General features: G+C 40.1%; 1 pseudogene; it reads right to left on the bottom strand.

Moving 5' to 3' along the window:
* Positions 1 to 4,679: 4,679 nt before the first annotated feature.
* On the bottom strand, positions 4,680 to 5,801 carry LOC138835240 (heterogeneous nuclear ribonucleoprotein A3-like; annotated as a pseudogene).
* Positions 5,802 to 7,054: the final 1,253 nt, after the last annotated feature.

The following is a 7,054-nucleotide window of genomic DNA, read 5'->3' as shown; positions in this document are numbered from 1 at the left end:
GAGGGACAGCGCTCAGGCCCAGAGTTCAGGCCCATGATCGGACCACCCCCACCCCCCCAAAAAAATATTGTTATTTGTTTTAATGTTTAGGGCTGTAACATTATTCTAGAGCATTGCTTGATGTGTATATTTGTGTAGGATCAATGGGAGGGTTTGGTTCATTGAATGGCCTTTGATTGATGGACTTTGCTGAGTGTGCATAAAATCTGGCAATTCTGTGAATACTTACTTACTATAGATTCTTTAAAAAAATTTTTTTTATGATGTTGAGGATCCAATCCAGGGCCTTGTGTGTGCCACTTAAGTATTCAGCCTCCTTCAAAATGTATTTCAAGGGCTGGGAAGGTGGCTCGGTGGTGGAGTGCTTGCCTTGCATGCATGAGCCCGTGGGTTTGATTCCTCAGCACCACATAAGCAAAAAAGAAAAAAGCCAGAAGTGGTACTGTGGCTCAAGTGGTAGAGCACTAGCCTTGAGCTGAAGATCTGAGGGACAGCATCCAGGCCCAGAGTTCAAGCCCCATGACCTGACCAAAAACAAAAAAAAACAAAAAAATGTATTTCAAAATTACTTTTGCTTCCTACTACTACCATTGTTAAAGAAAGTCTTCCAAGAGTACAAAGATACCCTGGATTCTAAGGCATATTGGAAAAGACTGGAGCAGATAAATTAGATCAGTCAAAGCATTGCAAAAGTACTTAGAAAGTCCAAGAGACATACAAGTCTTCTCAGACACAGTCAAAAGATTAAACCTGGGGCTGGGAAGTTGGCTCAGTGGTAGAGCGCTTGCCTTGCATGCCTGAGGCCCTGGGTTCGATTCCTCAGCACCACATAAGCAAAAAGAAAAAAGCCGGAAGTGGCGCTGTGGCTCAAGTGGTAGAGCACTGGCCTTGAGCTGAAGAGCTGAGGGACAGTGCTCAGGCCCAGAGTTCAGGCTCCACAACCGGACCAAAAAAAAAAAAAAAAAGATTAAACCTACAGATGTAGGGATAGATGAGGAAGAAGAAATAAAAACTAAAGGCTTTGAAAACATATCCAACAAAATAATAGCAGAAAATGTTTGAGAAATAGAGTATCATCCTTGTGCTGGAGGCCTACCATACTCCAAACAGGCAAGATTAGAAAAGAAATGCTCCTAGATACAGTATAGTAAGCTATCTAAATATACAGAATATAGAAAGTGTCAAAAGAGAGGAAACAAGTAACTTACTATCACAAGCTCATTGTAAAAACAGCAGATTTCTCAACACAGATAACTAAATGCAAGGAGGACTTGGAAAGACATTATTCGAGACCCAAAAGACAACTGTCAACCCAGACTATTTTACATAGTGAAGCTATCCATAAAAATTGGTTGAGAAATAACAACATTCCACAATAAACCAAAACTACTGGAATTTATGGCTTCCAAACTAGCACCACAAAAGGTAGTTAGGGAAAAATTACCCGCAGAAGAAGCAAACATCACAAAAAAAACCAAAATGCCAGGAAACATGGCATACTTCTCCCAATACTGACATTGAATGTTAAAGATCTTAGTTCTTTAGTCAAAAGACATACACTAGTCAGGTTCTGGTGTCTCACATCTGTAATCCTAGTTACTTAGGAGGCTGAGATTTGAGGATCGTGGTTCAAAGCAAGCCTGGGCAAGAAAGTCTATTAGACTCTTGCCACCAATTAACCACTAGAAACCTGGAAGTGGAGTGGTAGCTCAAAGTAGTAGAGCACTAGCCTTGAGCAAAAAGAGCTCAGAGAAAATGCCCAGGATGCGAGTTCAACCCCCATGACTGAAAAATCGAAAGATGCGAGTTCAACCCCCATGACTGAAAAATCGAACAAACAAAACCCTCAAAAAACATACTTAGATCAAAAAACAATATCTAAAACAAGATCTAACTCTGTTGCCTATAAGAAACACATGGCTTGGGGTAAAAGAATAGGAAAAAAGACCTTCCAAGCAAATGGACTTCAAAAGTGTTCAGCATTAGCCATATATATATCTGATACTATAGATTGCAAGCTAAAAATTAGTCTGAAGAAACAAAGTTGCTTCATATTAATGAAGGTAATGATCCATGAAGAAAAATTATGATTGTTAATATATATGCACCAAATAGCTCACACTCAGATTTATTAAATATTTCTGAACTTACAAACTTTGGTAAATAATAATGAGAGACTTCAGTATTTCACTTTCACAGATAGGTTATCCAAACGAAAACATCAGTAAAGAAATCCTAGAATGGCAGCATTAAATGGCAGTGTAGACGAAATGAAATCATCAGACATCTACAGATGTTACAACACAATACACATTCTTCTTGACAGCTCATAAGACTTTCTAGAATATATAGGAAGTCTGAGAAAATATAAGAAAATTGAAATATTCTATCAGACCAAAATGGAATTAAACTAGATCTCAACAGAAAAAAGATACTACAGACAGTATTCAAACATAGACATCAAACATAACACCAAACCTCAAATTATCTTGAAGAACCAGGGTAAGCTGGGTGCTGGTGGCTCATGCCTGCTGGTGGCTCATGCCTGTAATCCTAGCTACTCAGAAGGCTGAGATCTGAGTATCACGGTTCAAAGCCAGCCTGGGCAGGAAAGTCCATGAGACTCTTATCAATAAAACCACTCGAAAACAGGAAGTGGCAATGTGGCTCAAGCAGTAGAGCACTTGCCTTGAGCTGAAGAGCGCAGGGACAGCGCCCAGGCCCCCCATGACTGACCCACCCCCCCAAAAAAAGAACCATGGTAACAAAAACATGGTATTGGCACTGTATGTATGTGTACCTTACAGGAAATCATGTCATTTACAGGAAAGTGAATGCAATTGGAGGACATTTGTTCAGAAAACAAAATATCACATTTTTAGTTATATGAAAACTATATATATTGGCAAGAACAAAATATCCTAAATTTCTAAAATTCTGTATTTTCATACTGTTAGACCAAAAAGGCTACAGGTTCTTATCTTTTAAAAATATGCACACATAAGTGCTTTGCTTTTTGTTTGTGCTGGGAATAAAACTCAGTTGCTTGGCAAGCACTATCTATCTATCTATCTATCTATCTATCTATCTATCTATCTATCTATCTATCTATCTATCTATCTATCTATCTATCTGTCAGTTGTGGGGCTTGAACTCTGGGTCTGGGTGCTGTCCCTGAACTCTTCAGCTCAAGGCTAGCACTGTATCATGTGAGCCATTGTACCACTTCTGGTTTTCTGGTGGTTTTATTGGAGATAAGAGTTTCATGGCCTTTCTTGTCCGGGCTTGCTTTGATTGGTGATCCTCACATCTCAGCCTCCTGAGTAGCTGAGTAGCTACCAGCGCCCAGCTAGGCAAGCACTATCCCTCTTTTCTTTTTAATTCTGATCAGAAATCTCAAACTGCTTTTCATAAATAAATACATAAATAAATCACAAACTGCTTTTCATACATAAATAGCATACACATTATTATACTGCTGAACCAAATTACAAAAGAGATTCAGAGACAAAGGTATAGTAGAGGGTGCATAATTTTTTCTTAAGGATTTGACAATGAAGTGTGTTTTTATTCTCTTCCTCTGAAAACTTGCATGGAGAAATTAAACCAAGGAAAAGTAATAAAACTTATAGGCCTCAGGGGTCTCAAAGGAAAAACAGAATAAAATCAGGTATCCACTAATATGCTCAGACATTGCACACTTAGTGGTCCTGAATCAAAAATTAAGAATGGTTTCTAAAGGGATGGGGAAAATATCCACTACCCTTTACAAATTTAAATAGAGGGCAGCAGACATGCTTTACACTCCAAAACTATGGTAGCTGTCATTCTCAATGTGATCAAGGTAAATGTAGTATGGAGATGTTCTAAACACAGCTACGATTCAGCAAATCTTAAAACACACTAAAACCATGATTTCATTGAAGGAAAATGCACAAATAGGGATTTTGAGGGTTTTTTTTTTTCATTTGAAGGTAATCTTAATGCTATTAAATTCACAAATATGCTAATTTAAATACCCAATCCTATGTATCTAAAACACACAATGCATACATGCAAGTATCTATTCTCTCCACATGTCAGCGCCCATTCGTATCATGGTTTGGAAATGAGGAGAATAGATTCCCCTTAAACTGCAAGTCAGTAGGTGTTCCTTTACAGTTAACTTTAGCAAAATTCATACAAAATAGTGATTAACAATGATCTTTACTTGTTAACTCACAAGGAAACACCTTCAAAACTGCATTTCGTTAAAGTTTCTGTACTAAAATGTAGAAAAACTGAACTACACAAATATTGAAAAGTTAAAAATTCCTTAATTTTTTATTCCTGGTACCACTACCACAATTCACAGGGCAATATAGCTGATGTAATGAAAAGACAAAGACAAAGCTACAACAGATAAAAGACCTCAGGAATATACATCTAATTGACACTATGTTGCATGAATCAATAGCTGCACTTTTTGCAAACTGTGGTTATGACAGTCCTGAACAAGAAGGGTTTCCTGTTTAAGCTGCAGTAACTTTTCTGACTATGGATCATTGTTCCTTCTGTGGCAGATTTTTACAGTTCCTTTAATGCATTTGGGACGACTGTCTCAAAATAAACTGCAGCTTTCCTGACAACTCCTCGCTCTCTCTCTCCTGCTAAGAACTGTAGCCTTTTTTTCTGTTGTTTTAAAATCTTCTACTACCATATCCACCACTTCCACCACCAGATCCATAACCACCACCATATGGACTGCCAGAGCTTCTTCCACCAAAACTGTCCCCTTTCATGGGTCCATAATTTGATTGCTGTTGTCCACTGTAATTTCCAAAATCATTATAGTTACCACCACCAAAATTTCCTCCTTCATTGTAACCATCATATCCTCCTCCACCACCCCCATATCCTCCACCTTGGTTTCCATAACCTGGTCCACCACCACCATAGCCTCCTCTACTACTATAACCAGGACGGCCACCATAGTTGCCACCATCACCTCCAAATACATTGTATCCACCATCACCTCCTCCATAGCTACCTCTGCTGCCACCACCTCCACCACCATAGCCTCTTCTTCCACCAAAGTTTCCATCACATCCAAAATTATCTCCACCACCTCCAAAGTTTCCTCCACGACCCATAATGTTGCCAGATCCACCTCTACGACCTCTTTGTGATCCAGCAGACTGCATCTCTTGTTTAGAAAGGGCCTTTTATACTTCACAATAATGCCCATTAATAGTGTGGTATTTCTGAACAACAATTTTATCAACTGTATCATGATCATCAAAAGTTACAAAAGCAAATCCTCTCTTTTTTCCACTCTGCCGGTCTTCCATAACTTCTATGGTTTCAATCTTGCCATATTTTTCAAAGTAGTCTCTCAAATTATATTCTTCTGTATCTTCTTTAATACCACCAACAAAAATTTTCTTCACTGTTAGATGGGCTCCTGGCTTCACAGAATCCTCTCTAGAAACCTCTCTCTTTGGTTCCACAACACGTCCATCAACCTTGTGGGGTCTAGCACACATGGCTGCATCATCTCTTCAACACAAGAATAAGTCACAAAACCGAAGCCCCTGGAACGTTTTGTCTGAGGATCTCTCATTAACACACAATCTGTGAGTGTGCCCCATTTCTCAGAATGTTCTCTTAAACTATCATCTTTAGTTTTGAAGCTCAGACCACTAATAAACAGCTTCCGCAGCTGCTCTGGTTCCTTTGGATCATGGCCTTCCTCCCCCCAGTGACAGCAGCGACGGCCAGAGTCGGGCTGGGGGCGACCCGGGCGGCGGTTTTACCTCCATTTTGAGATCGGACCGGCCTCTTCCAACTCGAGTTCAATATGATACCGAGAGGAAGAGGCCAAGGGTGCATAATTTTGAAACGTATTTTGAAAGGGTATAAATTTGATTGAAAGAGATGGTTTGCAGCTATGAAAATTGAACAAGGAAGCATGTTGAAATTGTTTTGGGAAGGTAGGAAGGGGAGAAGGGGGAAAGGAAATTGATATAAGGGGTGAGATTGATTGGGACAAATTTTAAACATGTCTGGAAATGTAGCAGGTGTGAGCAACTGGTACCCTGCTCCTTTTTATTTGTATATGAAATTACTCTCCCTTCAAGAATGCTGATACAGTTAATTCCCCTTATTTGTTTGTATGAGCTTTCTTCTTTTATGTATGTATGGTACCAGGGTTTGAGCCTAGGGCGTAAGGTTTGCAAAGTGGTGCTCTATGGCTTAAGCCACAACCCAGCACTGATGCATGTAATTTTAAAGACATTTTTACATGTAGCTATTACAGCCTTGACACTGAAGACTTTACCTGCTCATGGAGAGTTCTCCATTAGACCTCCCTTGTACTGGATCCTCTTTATACATTCGTGTTCCGTAGAAATACCAGTAGAGTGCCCCTGAATTGTCTTCCCCTAGAGGTTCTACACGGAGACTGTCTGCATCCAGACCCTTAGCAGAAAAGGAAGGAGGGTTGGGGAAAACAATGAACTAAATAAATGGAAGAAAACTTCAATACACGAACCTATCACCTGTTTCAAAATGCCAAGTACAGGATATCATTTTTCCATCTGGGCAGATAAAACACAGAATGGGATGGGGGTACCTTCTTTGAAGAACAAGATATAGAAATGCTTGAAATGTTCCCTACCCCAACCACGGCTCCCACCCGTCCAAAAACGGAGAATTACAATGAATGGTCTGACTACCTGGCTTAGATTTACTTTATACGTACACAAAAGGTAGTGGGTAGGATAAGATGCTCTAAGGTTCTGTCCCATGTAATCCACTATGGCAGCTCAGTCAGAACCCACAGCAACATTCTGCTCCAGCTGAGACTCCCAATTTACCCCAGGGCCTGACCTAGGCTGGAGTCCTGAACGAAGACTACTTCTAAATGACATGACCAAGAAAGGACTAGAAGTCATCACCAGGTCTAATCCTCTATGATCCGGACACCTGCCAGCCGGGCATCCGTGGCTCATGTCTGTCATCCCAGCTACTCAGGAGGCTGAGGTCTGAGGATCACGACTCAAAGCCTGCCCAG

The sequence above is a fragment of the Dipodomys merriami genome, unplaced genomic scaffold (assembly GCF_024711535.1).
Source record: "Dipodomys merriami isolate MVZ:Mamm:240054 unplaced genomic scaffold, mDipMer1.0.p SCAF_2324, whole genome shotgun sequence".
Lineage (NCBI taxonomy): Eukaryota > Metazoa > Chordata > Mammalia > Rodentia > Heteromyidae > Dipodomys > Dipodomys merriami.
The sequence above is the reverse complement of the archived record's forward strand: the minus strand, read 5'-3'. Positions and strand labels throughout refer to the sequence as shown.